Here is a 19,998-nt window from a genome sequence, read left to right on the forward strand (position 1 = left end):
GTCATTATTTCCTTGAAAATTACTATATATGAAAAACTAATAAACTACCCCGTATGCGTCCAATGGCCCCAATTGGGGACACCGTTATATTTGATTTTGAAGTTGTGAAAACACTATTTAACTCAATTATATAATTTTTATTTTATAGTATACGAATATATTTCAACAATATATGTAAAGAAATAAATAAATTGTTGGTAAAAATAAATAAACAGGAAAAACAACTAACTTTAGCGTTTCAGGTGTGCGTAAATTAACCTCGCAAAAGGAACAGTAAAACCACTTTTATTTGATTCTAAACATATTTTTTGAGTATTAAAATCAAGATCCACTATTTTACTTTACGTATACTCTTTTGTAATGAGTATCAATAGTAATATAAAAAAAATACGGGTGGTACTCAAAGTAGTGCCCTCGATTGGGCACGGCGGGCGCAAATGGGTTAACCATGGCTGTAATGAGAAAAAAAAGGCCCGAGCTACGTGCAAGTGTAACGAAAAACATTGTGTTTCACGGGCGATACGAGAATTGCAAAGTTCGTAAATCTCTATTTTCCGCCCTTAATACACTACGGTTTTGGAAAAATCATTATTTACACATTAGGTAGTTTCTTAACATTGGTTTAGTAATGCCAATTGTGATCATACATCAAAAATGCATTTAGCATAAAAATAATACAAACTACATGACACCAATTATTTATATGTAAAATTTTATCACTACGAATTTTGTTAATAGAACCTTGAAACCTCTGACCCGAAAAGTTGTTATTTTGCACTAAGGGTGAGAAGACTGAACAAGACTGCCATGTGGTACTTATACAGTTTTTTAGTAGCAGTAGAGTTCCTTACTTATGTCTGTCGCCAAGCAGTAATGTGAGCATTACTGCGTTCCGTTTTGAACGGTAAAGGTGTTGGTGAAGTTACAATCACATGGGATTTGTCAACTTCTGTCACAGATTGACGGGCGCAGTGACAGTGCCCATAAGATCGTTGCCATTTAAAGTTACGCAAAAAAAGTATCGCCATTGTGGCACTGTAACCGAGTCACTACTAATTTGTTGAGTATGTGTGTGTGTGTGATTTTCATACAATATTTAGAAGCGCATGCAGCGCTACATACGCGTTGTATTTGTAGACTAGATATTGTATGAAAATTGCCACAGACGCGCCACAGCAGTGCTTATATCGGCGTATAATTTGAAGGCGCCCTTAGCAGGTAATAAATACCATATTTTTAGATAAATAGTTATACTTTTCAATGCCATAGTTATATTCTCGATTAATGGAAACGGTTGGGTAGAGTGACGGTGTGATTGGGGGGGACAGCTGGTAGAGACTAGTGGAATACATCTATTTTGATTGACTGTAATATACCAACTTAATGTAAAGGGAATAAGAAACATAAACAGGATTATAGCAGAACAATAGCTTTTAAGCCTCGATGTAAAATGACTCGACGTGAGGCAAACAATCCCTAAAATGATGGCGTCGTTTTGTCTTTGTCGAGACCTTACCCCGCGACTGATAAAATATGTACAGAACGGATACAATATCAAATATAGGAAATAGAAAAATTGTCTTTTATGGAAGGATATTAAATGATGATCAAATAACGAAACAGAAATAGTGGTTCAGGTAAATAATAAAGTTTTGGTGGCCATTACAATGGTACCTACAAGGTTCAGAATATTAAAATAAATTAAAAAAGTTATTTATAAATAAATATTCAAAACTTTTTTTAAAGCGGGTAACTAATTACATAGTGTTTTCATTTTAGAGTGTGATAGATATCCCTGAGCTTTCAATCTTTACCAAAGATATAGATAACGCATTTTATTTTTAACGGTCAATGTAACATAAGCGGTATTGCTTTAATAGTGGTTTTATTTAAATAATGCCCTATCATTATTACTTCTTAGTTTAAAAAAAGATCAAATGTCCAGTCTTCGTTTTAAGCAAATCCACTTTTAAGTAAAAACGGAGCAGAAAACCTGTCTGGAACGGACCCTCATCACTAAAAAAAGAATAATTTTAATTAAAATTATATTGAATTCACCGTATTTTCAAAAACAGGAACTGTGGATGGCAAGCACTTTTAACTTTGAATTGACGTTTCAAAAATCTTAATTATAAATGAAACTACATTATTTTTTGCGCTTGGCAATTTCAAATTGATCAATAGAACAAAACACCAGTTTTAATACACTATTTTCAATCGTTTTTTATAATTTGTTTCGGAAGTACGGCTCCGAATTTCCACGTTCCGATTTATTTAATGAATTCAGTTTGAAGTTGTGTCTCTTTATGACGCACGGAGGCGACTAGCCGCGGTGCTGCGGCACTACAGGGTTTCGAGGGCGATCGGCCGGTGAATATTTTCAGCTGGCAAGTTTAGCCCTTGAACTGAGTGAAGAGCGGACGCGATAGCGATTATGATTCAAGTATAGAGCACAATTCGACGTTACACAAGACCAGTCCGTCCACCTTTCCTCCTATGCTCAACTGTTCTTGCTTCACATTTGCACAAACAATTTATTATTTTTTGCTATTTAAAAATGACTTTTCGAAGCGACAGTACACTCACACTGTAGCGAATCGTAGCAGTAGCTACGAATCTTTTTGTAGCTACCGACTAACCGACTTCAAAAAAAAGGAGGAGGTTCCCAATTCGACTGTTTTTTTTTTTGTATGTTTGTTACGCGATAACTCCGGTGAATCGATTTTGATAATTATATTAATTTTGTTGGAAAGAGAGTACCCCAGTATTGGTCTCATTTAAATTTGAAGAAAATATTTCACCCCTAAGGGTGTCAAACTAGGGAATGAAATCGGTTTCGCGCAATTTCCGCTAACCGATTTGTATAAAACTTGGCAAATAGATGTGATTCCCCGAACTTTTAATGTCGGTTTTTTTTTTAATAAAAAAAGTTGTAATTATAACAATAGTAATAATAACGCACGCACTCAAAATAGCCCCGCACTAGGGAAACCCTGAGTCGCGGGTGCCATTGACACACACATAGACAACCACAAATTACACCCAAACTCACGAGAGAAATAAATGTAGGCCATACAAATATTTCTCCCGGCCAGGGAATCGAACCTGGAACCTCGGCGCGGCAGTCCGGCGTGATAACCGTTCGGCCACGGAGGCAGTTATTACAATTATGTAATTATGGGGGATGAAACTATTTTTCCGGATTTAAATAGCGTATATTTCTTTTTTCAAACAAACCAACGTTTCGGGCCCTTTATAGGTCCCGTGGTCACGGTTGTAATTATTAGCAAATTAGTTTTAGATTGAAATCATAAATTTAATGAAATCACAAACTTGCTTTTGGCGCCTTTTCCTTTGTTGTAATAATTGTTTTCCCTGTGTTCGTTCATACTTTTACTTTCTTCGTTTTAATGAAGTAAGTGGAATTAACTATAAGTTTTATTTACTTTGATCTTGGTGACTCTTCTTTAGCACTCAAACCCCATTGAAGCAGTCCACTACACACACACATGTTGTATAAAAAAACCTGGTAAAAAAATAGTACTTAAAAATGAAAAAGAAGAGCGCTGCAGCTCTCTCTTGCCTTGCGGCTCGCCGCGTCATCAAGACGCTTCATGATGTCCAATAAACAGTAACCAACACGATGACGTCACCAAGCAACTAGCCTGTCATTACCAGAATAAACACACCATAATGTGGTATCGGCTTTACGAGCCGTCGTTTCCTATGACGATCAATCGTTTGGGTGTATTGCTTTTCATCGTGATTGGTCATGGTCACTTACGATTATGGATGTGTGGCGTTCAACCTTCGTGTGCACAGTACCTGTACCGAGAGAAATTGTATTTGGATTATTATATCAGAATAAATGTTTATTTTATTAGTGATTAGTGATTCAGAGTAAAGATTTATTTACCCAAAAGAACGGCCTTCTAATTAATGTAGTGGATTAAAGAAATAAAGTTACATTTTTTCGGTTATTCACACATTTACTAGCATTAGAGTTCCTTGTGAAAGAGTTCTTTTAGGGAAGTACTGCCACCTTTATATTTCTGCTGCCAAGCAGTAATGTGAGCATTACTACCGTGAAGGGTACAGGTGCTGGTGAAATTAGAGGTACATGGGACTTGTCAACTTATATGTCTCAGGGTGACAGGCGCAGTTTTTTTTACGATTCAGTGGCAGTGTCTCAGATCTGTTCAGTGGTTGTGTGTGTGTTCAGCATTGTGGCTATATCGCACATGAAGCCAAATACTGTCGCAATTCAAAATTTTCGAATTGAAAAAACAGAATAGGAAAATTAAAAAAAAAGATGGATGTTGTTGCGAATAATGTAATTAATTTTATTGGTACATAACACTTAATTATCAGTTTATAAGCGATAGAGAGTTTTAGTCAGTATTTATTTTAATTTTCTCATCGTGTTTTCTCAATTGCACAATTTAGAGTTACGACGGTATTAGGTTCCGTGCGCGATATATAGGCTAGCTATTATTTAGTCACGTATGTACGTAACTTAGGAATTAAAGGTATGGGTATACGCCGCTTCTGGGTTTCAAACGTCCACCTCTCAAATGAGAACTAAACGCTCTCACAGCTAGGCTCGGTGGCGCGGTGGTTCAAATTTCGAAAACGTTTTTCCAAAATAGAATTTGCAACTATATTACTCGTACCGCCCGCACGCTTGAATTCACCAATCATTGTTCATTGGACAGGACAGCGTGCGATCGCATACAATGCGCGTCAATATTTTATTGTTTTTTTTAGTTGCTGTCTGTTTGGTTTGCGTTAGTGACTCACACTTACACTTAAGCATTTAGTAATTTACTTTACTTTACTTTATAATAAATATTGGACAATATCACATATATTGCTCTGACCCCGTAGTAAGTAATTAAAGCACTTGTGTGATGAAAATCGGAAACAACGGCGGTGCCACAATCACTTTTTAATAGCTGTAGTGCTCCTCGTCAAATTATTCGTCCAGGGCAGTACTGCCACCTTACCTATTTCTGCCACCAAGTAGTAATGTAAGCATTACTGCGTTCCAGTTTCGAAGAGTAAGGATACGGAGAAATTACATGTCTTCGGGTGACGGGCGCAATGGCAGTCGCGAGCTTGGTGGTAAGCAACACGCCAGCCTATAACAGTTGCAGTGCTACTCAGAGCTTTAAATAGCAAAGATCTGAGGGGCACTGCCACTGCGCCCTCACCCTGAGCACACCCCGGACACTCCATACAACGGTTGAAAGTAATTTATCTACTACTACTACATACAGAAAGGTATCAGGAAAGCTATCTGCACACGCGCAAATGTGTGCGTGACGTGACAGGGTCACTCATAACTTTCTCGTACAATCTACGTTACGTGGTCAGAGCGGCAAGAAAGCGAAAATTCTTAAGCGAATTTAATTCTATTAAAAGAATCCTAAAAATTACACATGTTCATTAGGTATTTATATCGATATAATATATTTCAAAAATATATTAACAGCACTTAAAAGATTGTATTTTGGACAGGTTTTAAATAAGGTAACCAAGGTATTTGAAATTGCGTATCCAAGTTTATCATTACCTAGTTAATAATTAGGTATATTCACTGCGTAATATTTATCGGCAAAACAAATTGAAAATACGAGAACCTTTGTCTACTTTTGTCACCTTTGTCACACGAAGTTATGGCGTCTCATTATATTGATATAATAAATCTGTATTATATATTACTCTGTACTAAATAAACGAAGAAAACAATAACCGAAAGAGTCTCAGACATAAGTTATTGTCATTTTCATTTCATCTTTCGGAAAACGAAAGAAACTCCTCCCTTTATCCCGTTTATATGATAATAAACACCCGGACACAGCACAATTCACGACCAATATAAATAGTAACGTACAATGATGTTATATATTAACGTACAAGTGCCGTGATGAATAAATTAAAACTATATTCAAATATCAAAGAATCTTGACGCGAAAACGGCTCGCCGACATCCTTGTTGTCGTTCAGTCAATGTGACCGTCAATATGCGGGGCGTGGTGCGATATCTAAATCTAGGGAGGGGCGGAGAGTGTCCATTCTCTTACTTTTTTGTTCTCTGCCCTGAGACATAAGTTGACAAGTCCCGTGTGCCTGTAACTTCACCAGCACCATTACCCTTCAAAACACACACACACAGTAATGTGATATTACTGCTTGGCGGCAGAAATAGGCAAGTTGGCATTACTTCCTTTTTTTATTTTATGTATGTAAAAACATTACAGTTTCGTTTAGGTCAATACATAGTCCCACAAAAAAGAGTATTCAATTTGACTGTGGGATCAAATGAATCTCGCTTTTATAGACATAATATTAAAACTACTAATACTCTACTCTAAGTCGTATTCTAAAAACTCTACTCAATGCTCAAGTCAGGATTGCACTGGAAACACAAGCACTGGAAATACGACCCTACTACTACGACCCTAATGGCAGGGGCTTGAGTACGATTTCGAGTGCTTTAAACCATACTCAAATACTGACTTGAGCATTGAGTCGAGTTCTAGAATACGACCTTAAGTTTGACAACAAATGCTCAAACAAAAGATGTTTAAATTTACTTTTCTTAGGTTCAAGTCTAATAACCTCAGGCAAACTGTTTAGTAAGTATGGAATACGTTTCTTTAGAGTTCTATCTCCATAGTAATTATTGACTTTTGGTACTACAAATTTACCAGAGGTCATTAACTTTGTGTTACTGTTATTAATAACAGGATACAAAAAAGAGCTACGCTCCTGTGCTCCAATGTGGTTGACAGCTACCAGATATTTGAGTTTCAAGCTAACAGGTAGGATTTTACAAATTTTAAATAAGTTATTGTAGTCTCCATTACATTTTTCTATAGTTTTATTGTTTACAAGAAGTTTCAAAAATCTAACTTGCATATTTTCAAAAAAATTTGGACGAACTCTTTCACAAGGAGCTCTACTGCTACAAAAAAAGCTGTAACACGCGTTGTTCCATATTGAAGGAAAAGGTATGCAAGTAAAATATATACATATATAATATACCAGGGGAACTTGATAACTTCCTATACGTATATCTAAAAACATAACGTAGTCTGCTCATTACTCGTCGGTTTAATAAGGGCCAACTCGCACTGCGCGGCAGAGTCGCCAGCGCGACGTCACGTCTCCACTATTGTATTACGATACGCTCTCTCATTCCATTGTAGGGTGACTATGTTCTTTTAATCACAAGGAAAAATGGCGTACTTGGTTACTTATATTTATGTAAGTTAATAATAGTACCACGGGCTAACTGTGAAGACGCTTCACAACTCTTGGAAAACGTGTCTGAGTTGTGGTTAAATAAACCATTTAAAAATTTAAAAGTAGTATTTTAGGCTTTGGGAGGAGCGAGAATCTAGAATAGATATCCAAAATATTATTAATAATAAAAATCATCATCACCAAGGATTCCCCATAACAATACACACACATTTCTGTAGAATGCACTGACCTTCGTACGCTAACCTCTGGCATTTTGGTAGTACGTCTTTAAAGCATAACCTTTGCATTCCAACTACAACTATTTAATCCAGCCTATTAATATGGTAATATAATAAAAATAAGTAATTAGATAACAATTTGCGAAGAATATTAAATACGGTAGTGTAATAAAATTCAAAACGCTTGCCTTAACACAGAGCACTACAAAACTCAAAAGATCATGTTCAATAATATGTTATAGACTATGGGGAAAACAATACGGTCATCAGATAATGACTTCATTTTACTAATATTAATAACGTACACACTCACAGCCCCGCATTAGGGAAACTCTGTATCGCGGTTGCTATGGACACACACAAAGACAACCACAAATTACACCCAAACTCACGAGAGAAATAAATGTAGGCCATGCAAATATTTCTCCCGGCCCGGGAATAGAACCCAGGATCTCTGGGGGCAGTCCAGCATGGTAACCGGTCGGTCGTCGGTACAAAGTTTCCCAAAATGGTGATAGTGGGGTCATTTTTGTGAAAATGTTCTGTAAACGAAAATAATTCGCAAAATGAAGTTTGCTGATTGGTTCCGTAACTCAGTTGCGACTCTTGAATGTCACACAAAGATACCGCATAATGTAATAAATTAGTTGCGTTGTATATTGTTGTATTCCTAAGAACTATAAACTTGTACAATAACATGAGCCGTCGCCGCCCGCACCGTCACCTACAGCAGCAATGAACTCCCGCGACATTGATTTTAATATTGTAATAATGGCCAGAGAACCAAACCAATTACTTTAAGTTTCTAATTATAGTACAATGCGTCTTTCGAAATTTATTTATTTATTTAGGACAACTTGCAAAACATACACAAGGAAATCGAGCTATTCCATATACAAGTTGATACGGCATGCGTTTGTTTATGCATCTCAGTAGCAGTAAGCTGCTTGTGAAAGTGTTCGTTTACTGCAACAGTTATGAACAGGCGTGTAGCTTACCATGAGGCGCACGGCTCGTTCGTCCCGTCACTAGATTATAATATAAGAAAAAAAACATAAAAGCAAGAATAAAAGTAATTGACTTTACAAATTAAGGCGAGTCACCGGAATAAAAACTGTTACTACTATTAAATAGCTGTCTTGCAAAAAACGATAATCTAAGATCATTGTCTAAAGAATGTGGTAGTGCGTTATGCAATAGGATATCCTTTAACCGATCATATGAAATCCGCACAACAGGCTAAAATAAAAATCAGAACGAATTATTTAAAAATTAAATTAAATTAAATTTAACTTTGCACATAATTTTTATATGGAGATTTCCGTCTTTAAATACGGCAGAGAACCTGCTAAATTTTGATTTTACAACTCAAGCGCTATAGTTATTAAATTCACGTTTATCCCAAGACTTGAAAATTGCCCAGCGATTTAACGACGCCCGCAGCCGCATCCACTGTGCCATCAATCGCAATCGGGAGCTTGTCAACGTCGGATTTGTGTTAAATTTTTTCCACCTGTTCCTATTTTATTCATATTAATTTTAAGTGAGCAGTTTCCGGGACGCGAGCGGTGGGGACACCTCACCTCCAAAAATCTAAGGTCGCGTTCAAAGACCTCGCCTTAACTGTTTAAGTTAATGTTAAATGCATTCGTGGTTTACTCTTCGTATCAACTAGTTACAGTTTTGTATTAGACAAGTACATGGGTATATTTAAATGAAGTACCTATTTTAAATATAGTAAATTATGTTGAAATAAATGTATGTTCGTGTGGATAAAAATAATGTAGCCTAAAGTAGCCTTTTTAATTCGGCTTTGTACTTTAAAAGGTGAGGCGAATAATGTCACTGTCAAATTTTAATGCCAGGTTGTCGTAGGTTTTTGACCATTTTGGTGATGGGGGTATTAAGGCCAAGATTACTACGAGGCGACATAAAACAGGGAGTATTTGTTTTTTCGTGGCAGTTTGAAAGGGATATTAGATTTAAATTGAAACAATAATTTACCGTTTGTAATTTTAAATATAAATGTTTGATTGATGGTTTAGACTATGCATGTTTATTTAATTGAAACGGTCGTCATATCAATGAAGTAGTTTTGTTTTCTTGCAATGGTATAAATATTATTAGTAAGAAAAGCAAGAGATGTTTCAAATTAAAAAAAAAAAAATTAAGTTGTCAAATTTTGAGAGTGAAAGAGAAACGCACTGATGATTTTTTTTAAATACAATTTAAAGTTAATGGAACACAGTGTATCGCGTATATATAGTATAACGCGTGGTCACTATACACTCGCAACAGGAGCTAATACTGTGTGACAACTTTATTAAATTCTTTCAGCGCGTCGGCTGCTGTTCGCCAAATTAATGAATAAAAACTGCACAAAAATGTACGTGTGCCCCACAATTTACTACGAATAAAAAGATACTAAAATTATATATTAATGTGTTGTGTAGTATCAACACGCAGACACAGGTCTAGCCAAAGGTCTCTTCAACACAAAAATCAAAAGTAATAAAAATCCCGACTGCACCATTTACGTAAAACAGGATCTGCTGGTCATTAAAATCAAGTGTAAACATGTTAAGCCCGTGCAGGACGCTACAACTGGGAATTTGCTTTGTTAAAGCAATGGTGTTCCATTTATAATTCTTATGATTCACTGCTCAATAATACGGTTTGTGTAAGGTTATTAACTAACTAACTAACTGCCTCCGTGGCCGAACGGTTACCATACCGGACTGCCACGCATAGGTCCCCGCGTTCGATTCCCGGGCCGAGAGAAATATTTGTATGACCTACATTTATTTCTCTCGTGAGTTTGGGTGTAATTTGTGGTTGTCTATGTGTGTGTCCATGGCACCCGCGACACAGGGTTTCCCTAGTGCGGGGCTATGTTGAGTGTGTGCGTTATTATTATTATTATTATTATTATTATTTGTAAGTTTGACTAAAACCTTTTCAACTCCTAATACGTCTATTGCAAGCCACGGGACGTTTAGGTGGTAGCAGTAGAGCTCCTTGTAAAGGAGTTAGTAGTTAGTATTGTAATAAGTGAGTAAGAAGGGTGCTGGTGATTACAGGCACAAGGGACTTATCAACTTGTAGAGCTCAGCATCAAGTGAAGGAACGAACATGTCGTGCGCCTGATAGTGTGCTACACGCCTGTTCATAACAGTTGCAGTGCCTGATCTGAGGGGCACCGTCACTGCGCCTGTCGTTCTGAGACATAAGTTGACAAGTCCCGTTTGCGTGTAATTTCACTAGCACCGAAACACAGTAATGTGAATTACTGCTTGGCGGCAGAAATAGGTAAGGTGGCAGTACTTCCCTGGAGTTACTTTTTCACAAGGAGCTCTACTGCTACTAACCTTAAGCTAAACTGCTTTCCGGTGACGTTAGTAAGAGGTATTACTGCTAAATATTTACAAATGTACCTACGTAGGCTACCACCACTACCAGTAAAACAAACAGATTTTTTACTTCCCTCAACAGTACATCACACACGGTTACCGAGCAGCCGCGCGGCGATATATGTGATCATACTAAAACCTTCACGTCCGTGACATTGCAGATAAACTGCAAGAAAGCCGCCTACGTTGGTACGGCCACATCTTACGGAAACCGGCATGCTACGTGGGAAACAAATATCTGGCTATGCCACCTCCGCCGGGCCCCGGTAGAAGGGGCAGACCCAGGAAGTGCTGGCTTGACGTCGCCAAGGGTGATATGCGTGCCAATGGTCTCACCACTAAGGATGCCGAAGACCGTGCAAAGTGGAGGACAAAAAGTAGGAAAGCGGACCCCGGGCTCCGCAACAACACTGATGAGGACGCAACCGGGACAACGCTCAGAGGAGACAGAGAGAGATAGACTAAAACCCCGACATGGGCGGTAGCAGCGCTGTGACGGTGCAACCTCCTTACATCGTCATCCCACCTTTTTATCGCCTTTCTCCGATTTCTGGCCTCTGATATTTAAATTTAAATTTTGAATTGTACCATAGTTCTTTTGCCTCGCATTCTGATTTTGTTTCGTTCCATGGTCACTCCCTGCCCAAAAAAAAAAAAAATAATAAGAGAAGACGTGTTCGCTACCGCGACCACATCTTCTCTTCTTATTTTTTAAGCCGTTCACCAGTTACCAAAAATCTCATGTGCGAAAAACATTGTAAAGATCATAAATATTGTTAAAACTGGAATAAATATATATAACTACCACTAGTTCTTTACGCTTTTGCATTTTGAACTTTAAACTACTAAGTAAGAGGCCGCGGAGGCTGCGGAGGGTACTATACTACTCTCCCGACAACATTCCATCGAACAGAACATTACAAACCAACAGGACGTGCTAAAGCGGTGCCAACAAGTAGCACCAACGCTCTTACAGCGCTTTCCCCAATATTACTATGAATGTAAATGCACCAGCTGTATTCAAATTCAAATTCAAATTCAAAATCATCTTATTTCATAAGTAAGCAAATTACCCTTGAAGTCGTTGTACTGATTAAACTCTACTGCTCATTCATAAGGCAGAGTCCCATGAGAAGAATGAGCAAGAAACTCTAGGGGTTGCTCTTTGTAAATAAACATTTGAATATATTTATATATTTTTGTCAACCAAGTGCGCAGAACTTGTATAAATAACCTTTAGTATAAAGTTATTGTTCCGTTATAGTTTTAAACCTCGTAAATGGTAAATTTTGAATGTCACCCGAAATCATATTACAGAAGCAAGCATATTTATTTGAGACTCTAATGTGGACGACTGTCAAGAACAGCTGGTATATTTTTATTCCTCGAATTAATGTTATTATAATAATACTTTATTTCGGACAAGAACAATTATCCATAGTTTTGTTATTAAAGAACTTAGGAATAAGGTTAGTATGATGCAATTAAAATATTAAAATAAAAAAAATAAGATAAAATTTAAATGAATTAAAATTCAATTTCAAAACTATAAAATCACAAAAAAGAATTAAAATACAGTCACGGATTATATTAAATATAAAATCGAAAATGTTGTTATGTCTGTCACTATTATTCATAAAAAATACATTTTTCTTAACATAAATTTCATAAATGTACAGTATACGTTAGCGTAAGAATGTTAATCTCTTTAAACTTATCTCTCAAAAACACTCAGGGGGCCAGATTGTAAATTGACCTAACCGCATGTTGCTGCAGGACTTTTTGTCTTCTTTGTTCTTTTAATGCGAGGATTGCAAATTTGTACCGGTCATTCAGAGCAGCAGGGCGAAGCGACACTGTTTTGCTTTATAACAGTCAGAAAACATTTGTATAATAACATATTAAACAATAGCAAAACAGAAAGCTATTCTTACCTCAACCCTTTTTCAATAGCGGAGCGTACTGGAACCTAAATGACCTGATTTTAGGACATTCCAATTCTCTGCCTAAACATGATCTGCATAAGTAATTGACTCATATAATCGAGGAACTCATTAATAGATTATTTGCTAAAGGCAACTAACTCCAGTTCTCCAACCAAATATCATCAAAAAAAATCATCATCATTCGTACAAAGAATGAATGCTAGACATTTTGATACTTTTGCTAAATCAATTGTTTTTTTATAAGTAATGGAATGATAATTCGTGCTCTTGGTGGTCAGGGACGCGATAGCTATAATTGAATCGCTAAATCTGAGGTGCACTGCCCCTGCGCCTGTCACCCTGAGACATGAGTTGACAAGTCTCATGTGCTTGTTACTTCACCAGCACCCTACCCTTTAAAATTGCGTTGTGCTAAAAATACATATTATTATGATGGTAGTACTTCCCCAGACATATTCTTTCACAAGCAGCTCTGCAGAAGCTTGTTGATATGTTAACGTCTCAGTAGTTCATGGTACAGGGGTCATGCTGTTCGACGTCTTGCTTATTCTTATGAATTCAAGCAAGCATACAGTAAAAGTAGACGTTGATGGGGCGACCTGGATTTCGACGGCAGATAACAAAACAGCAATATGCCCTAAGCCGAAACTAGGTCGACTATTCTACCTATATTGTGGATCGTCACTATATTCTTATAGGGCTTTCTTTAGGTACATAAATGGGTTACATTCACTTTTTCATTTTGCAGGCAAGAGGATAATTTTTTTACCTATCAAGTTTTTTTTATTTCAAATCACCTTTTTCAAATATTTTAATTATTTTAAAAACAGTTAATAGTACCTACATTACCGCAGAGGCCGGGTAGTAACGGATTGCTGGACGATTGAGGTACAAAGGTTGGGCGCTACCGAGGCCTTGTATTAATACCAGTCCAGCAATCCCCGTTCCGGCCAAGGCTTGTATAGTGATTTTCTCAAACAATGCGAGGAAATAATAAAAGACTAAAGAGAGGAAGATGTAGAATTGAAAATGTAAAAATTAATTAATATTAAAAGTATAATATTATACATGATCAGGTTCAGATTACGGTGTGTGCTTATGCTCTTCTGTGGCACAGCGGTTATTATTATGGGCGCTTGATGAAAAGACTCCGGGTTCGATTCCCGATTTGGGCCAATTTAGGATACAAACATTTCTAAGTTGGTTCTGGTCTGAGTATTGTATTGCCCTCAGAGTTATTGTTATTCTGGTATTCATAACACAGGAAAATTTGAGATCAGAAACTTGGTGTGATTTTTTTCTCTTAAATACTTTTATTTGCGATCTAACGGAGAGACGGTCGAGATACAACAACGCAATATGTATCTCATTTCCACTACATTAGGAAGTATACTTTACATTTTTAATAATTGTGCGATCTTGTACTCGTAATAGAGCCTCCGTATATTACGTGCGAACCTACGATGGCGTGCGGGCTAGCGGTTTCTAGAGGTGTACATTTCTTCCATTGTCTGTATATATTTCGCACAGCGTCAGGTGAGTAGAGTAGGTCCCCCTTCGAGTAGACCTCGGGAATGTTTATTTACGGCACCCGGAGGACTGCACGGCTCGCTTTTCAGAGTGAGGAAGCTATGTAAGACATTTATATCGTTCGGCAGGAGTGATTATAGTTATTGCTGTTTACTTCCTGCTCCACGTTTCTTAGTAAGTGTTGTTTTCATTTTTGACGTCAAAGGGAGTTTAGGAGGTTAAATTTACCAAAGAAATTACTCTACTACTACTTAGGTACGCAGATTTCCCTGAAAGGAACGAGCAAGAAGCTTGAGGGGCTCCGGGATTTCCGGCAGGACCAATCGAGGCATTGAATTTTTTTATATAGATTCTGTTGTGGGTATTCTGGTGGTGCAGTGAATTCCGCTGCTCTGGTATTCATAGTACAGGGAATTTCCTAGTTTGAGACCAAGGAATTGGTTGGTTGCCAGGAACATTGTTATAACAAATAATAATAAAATAAAAATTAGGCTCATAAATAGAAACCGAACCCAGGACAAGTATATTTCCAGCTGTAAGAAATACATAAGTGTAAAATTTATAATCTCAGTACAGAGAATTACATCTATTTGCCAAGTTTTATTGAAATCGGTTACCGGAAAGTGCGCGAAACGTTCAGGTTTAGGGCCTACGCCCACACGCTGTACCCTGGTCTTGCCGTCGAGCACGTAGTCTCCCCGGAATACATTATCACTCGGTTCGCTAGATAGAGAGACACACCGGGACAGTTGGTTCAGCTGTACCAAGTCCAAGTCCGGCCGTCTACGGAGTACTGCTGCCACCTATGGGACGGTTTTGCTAAATACCAATTGGTTACCTTGGATTCAATTGACAAGTGCGCCAAGAGGCTTGTAGGTAACTCGGAATTAGTAGAGGTAAAGCTGCAGAGCCTTGAACACCGCCGTAAAGTTGCCTGCTTATCGGTATTCTACAGGATATATCACGGACAGTGTGTGATGGAATTGCATGATTTAATTCCGCTTTCCGCTTCTACGGGGACTAGACGAAGGCTGGGGTTCCACCCCTATGTTGTGGATATTCCCAGGAGTTGGACGAAGCCCTTCGCTTCCACATTTATATGGCTAGAGAGTGAAATTCCCTGTTCGCGGATTTTGTTCCCAGAACGATCTAACTTGGACATTTTCAAGGCGAGAGTGAATAGGCATTATTTATGTGTGCGTGCTACATCGTCAACCCCATCGTCACTTTCCATCTGATGAGATGGAGGTCAAATTCACACTTATTTTTGTATAAAAAAACGCAACTTATAACAATTTTTAACCAGTACACCTTGGCTTAAGGCCGTTAAAAGGATATGACGAGCAACTGGTTATCTATTTAGTAAATCTACATAATATCTAGATACGAATCTATGTCAATGTTATGCTTTATTACTTATAGCCATAAAGTCAGCACCCATAAGTAGGTTCAAGTAGAACCGATATGTTCAAGTAGAACTGGCTTATAAATAAATGTGCGACATTTCCAATGTATGCGGCCATAGCAGTGTGGTGTTTTAGTAGCAGAAGAGCTTCATAAAATAGCTCGTCCAGGGGAGTACTACCATCTTACCTATTTCTGCCGTCAAGCAGTAATGTGACTGTGTTCCTGTTTTGAAGGGTATGGGTGCTGGTGAAATTACAGACACGTGGGACTTGTCAACTTATGTCTCAGGGTTACTGGTGCAGTGGCAGTGCCCTTCAGATTTTTGCGAATTAAAGCTCTAAGTGGCACTGCAACTGTTATGAACGGGCGTGTAGCTTACCATCAGGCGCACGACTGGTTCGTCCCGTCACTTGATATTATAAAAAAAAACTAGATTCTACAACATAGGTTCCAATTTATTTTAAACTAGCATTCTTACTTAATTATCATAAATTACTTATTTTATACTAAATTATAAGTAAGTTCATTATTTGACATGTCCGTTAGTAATAACTTCCATAAACATCAGATCGCGTACTGTTTAGTCGCTGAGGTATACAAGATTTCGCACTCACAATAATAAAGTGACACAATTCAAAGTAACATTTTTGGGCAACCGATAAATTAAGTTCAAAAAATTTACGGACAAAATAAAACTTACACGTGTATTATTTTTCATATTCAATAGAATTTACGTATGTTATTTTTTTACTTTTTTTTCCAATTTTCTAAAATTTATCGAATTTCAACGTCTTATTGAACATGAAATCGGAACACAGGAAATATATTACATTGCTTTACATTGAATAAATAATTTCTATTCTATTCTATTCTATATTTTTTACGAGTATTCCAGTTATAGAGACTAGAGATGAGCACTGATTATAAAATCGACGTCAGCGTCTGATGGTTTGTACCAACGACGGCATTATCGGCGTGAAATCGGACTGGCATGTATTTCTTAAGCGTTTAAAAGAAAACTAAAATATTGTTTAAATAATCCTTTGTATTTCTTTTTCACTTTCACTTGAAAGTTACATTACAAATAATGTAGAAACATAATAATCAACTTAAATAGTGCTTATAAAAAAATCTCATAATAAATAATAATATATAGGCGGTGCGGCACGGCGGTGCAACACGCATGTCTAGTAGAGCTTTTTAAATCAGGCCTTCTAAATGTTTTAAAAATGTCTTTTAACTAAATCTTTGCTAGTAAAATATGTATACGAGAAATACATAAACGTTTACTACACAAAATTATTCACTAAACGATTATCACTAGCTAGACAGGCTTCTTATCTCGGTATGACTTTTTATGGTAACGCTGCAAGAAGTCAAGATTAGGGTAGTCGTTGAAAGCTAAAGAGTACCCTCTTCCACTTGACAGATATGTTTGTTCGTAAAACCGTCAACTGCCGCTGTTCAGTCAATCCGTAACCATAGAGCGCGTAATTGCTATAGCACATGTGAATAAGAATAAAATTTACAATTCGTTCGGGAAAATACTACCACCTTACCTATTTCTTCCGCCGAGCAGTAATGTGAGTGTTACTGCGTTTTGGTTTTAAAGTGTAAGGTTGGTGGTGAAATTGCTGACATATCTTACGGCTTATCAACTTGTGTCTCAGAGCAATGTGCGCAGTGACATTGCTCCTCAGATCTTTGCAATTTACAGCTCTGGTTGGCACTGTAATTTCTATGGACAGGTATGTCGCTTACCACTTGTTCGTCACCTCATTCTACGTCCCACTTTTGGGCAAGAGCCTCCTGTAAGGAGAAGGTGTAGTCCTCCACGCTAGTCCAATGCAAGCTGGGGACTTCACACGTTGTGAATCTTCTTCACCACTCAGGTTTCATCACTATGTTTACCTTCAAGGTTTCCGAGAGGCAATTGCTACAGAACACAATTTTCGTAACTCGAAAAAACTTGGGGTGCGTACAAATCTGGTGAATACGCTGCATATTGTATTGAATTTTTCCTCCTTCTTAATAATGGTGTTGAACACTAATCCGAGAATTACCGTGGTAGAGATTTCGAAACATCGATTCCACAACAAAGTCGTCGCCAATAAGTCTCTACTTTTCGCTCCACTGAGTTCAAGGCAGTTATCTGGTATTGGGCAGAGCCGTCCTAAAGGTGGAATTCACTAGATATTCACATGAAACCGCAATAGTCCACTCCTGGGCATATTCGTTTCATAAAATGAATATATTCTGCCATTTCGAAGCAGGAAAGGCCAGAGAAGCAACAAGTTAATCCTAGATGATTTAGAGTGGTAAACCACAAAGCATGTATTGTTTAATTTACTACAAATAAATAAATAAACCAAATAAAATAATTATTTTCTTAACTTGTTTCCAGTGGAGCTACAATTGTGATTGAGTTATCGTGTTTGTGCATAATGATAATGACCTTAGCGGCGCGCGCGCATTTCCGCGGGCGACGACCGCCGGCCGGCGCAGCGCACGCGCACTTAACCTTGTCCGCATCATAACTTGCATGCTATTATCTCGAGTACGGCCAAGCTAAATGAAGTTCATGTTGCAAATTAAATTTTCTCACTTCTTTTTTATTTATTTTTTAATGAAAGAATAATATTATGCTGGATCAAAAAAGATAATTTCCCAAATTGGTCTTACCGGGAATCGAACCCGGAACCGCCTCGTTCAGCGCTCGCAGTACAAATCGTTCAGTCACCAAGGCCGTGAAGTTTACGTGTCTAATTACCCCGTGCGCATTACTAACGCACACCTGGTTATCTCACATGTTATCTGAATGTTGGTATTACCCAAAGTACAGTTTAAACGTTAAGTCGATTTCCACAAATTAGATGTTAGATTTGTACTTTTGGAAAAAGTAAACTGAGCGGCCATTGGTTTTTACGTTTGATATTGTTTATTACCGACGCTACCACTTCACAGAAATAACTTGCTACTGGAGACGAAATAAGGGCCATCCATCCCTGGCAAGTCATCAGGCAAATGTCCCTTATATCACTTCTAAATACCAAATCTTGTTTGCGCTGAAATCACAAATTAGAAAGCTGAAATAGTACAGCGCCTACAACTGACCTGTCTGTACGTGTATTCCAAAACTAATCTGTATTTATCGTAATGAAGATAATATCATTTCGTCTCTATTTCTGTTTATATACTCGATGCTAGTAACAAACGTAAAAACTGCCCGCTGTCAACCGCCATATTAATAGTCACATATTTGACATACAAACCATAAAATTAATTATAAGCACCAAAAAACCCGACAAGAATTCAAAGAGTCAAAAAATAAAAAATAATTGGCCACTAAACAAGGTTTTAAGACTTAAAGATCATTCTGCTTCCGTTTGAAATAAATTTACAGAAAAAACATCGACAGTTAATCATTTAAGGGTTTCAAATACAAATTAACCGGTTTAGTAATAGGAAAATTATGTACCTGTAATCAGTGATAGGAAAAACCAGTGCAACGGTCACGCTTGTGTGTTTTTGCGCATGGGTAAGTAGGCGGTTAACACTTAACGTGCCTAAAAACGTGTTGTTCGCTTTCGTGTCGTCGCAAGTAAATAAAATCAACAAAATGCACGTGTCGTCGTCATAGACTTCTATTTACTTATTAGTGAACATCACATACGTTGGCTCCGATCCCAAAGTAAGTAGCTAAAGCACTTGTGTTATGAAAATCGGAAACAACGACGGTACCACAAACGCCCAAACCCGAGACAATATAGAAAAGTTAGTTTTTTTTTCACGTGATGCGGCTAGGGATCGAAACTAGGACCTCAAAGATGACGACACCATGAAAACCGGTGTGCAAGCCACTCGACTACGGAGGTTCTATACTAAATACGTTTAGTGTACAATTTCATTTATTTGATACCGTGTTAATAATTGTTATATATAAAAATGTATATAAAACAAACGACAGTAGGGAGAGAATCGTTTCTTCTCAATAGAGGGTAGACATTTTTCCTCTCGCTAACTATGGAGGAAAATATCAAACATCAAGAAGGCAGCCCTTGGAAAACATGTCAAGTCCCCAACCTACCTTGGGCCACCGTGATTATGGCCTAAACGCTCTTTTTGGAAGAGATCCGTACGCAGCTGTGAAACATGTAATGACGATGATGAACTCCATGTGAAAGTTTCATCCCGGGAAGTACTGCCACCTTGTCT

General features: G+C 37.6%; 1 protein-coding gene across 1 annotated transcript in view; it reads right to left on the reverse strand.

Annotated features, from left to right (window-relative positions):
- LOC113227792 overlaps positions 1-19,998 on the reverse strand; it is a 278,118-nt gene that overhangs the window by 123,554 nt on the left and 134,566 nt on the right. The window lies entirely within an intron of this gene.

The sequence above is a fragment of the Hyposmocoma kahamanoa genome, unplaced genomic scaffold, assembly GCF_003589595.1.
Source record: "Hyposmocoma kahamanoa isolate Upper Pololo Valley unplaced genomic scaffold, ASM358959v1 215, whole genome shotgun sequence".
In the NCBI taxonomy this organism is placed as follows: domain Eukaryota; kingdom Metazoa; phylum Arthropoda; class Insecta; order Lepidoptera; family Cosmopterigidae; genus Hyposmocoma; species Hyposmocoma kahamanoa.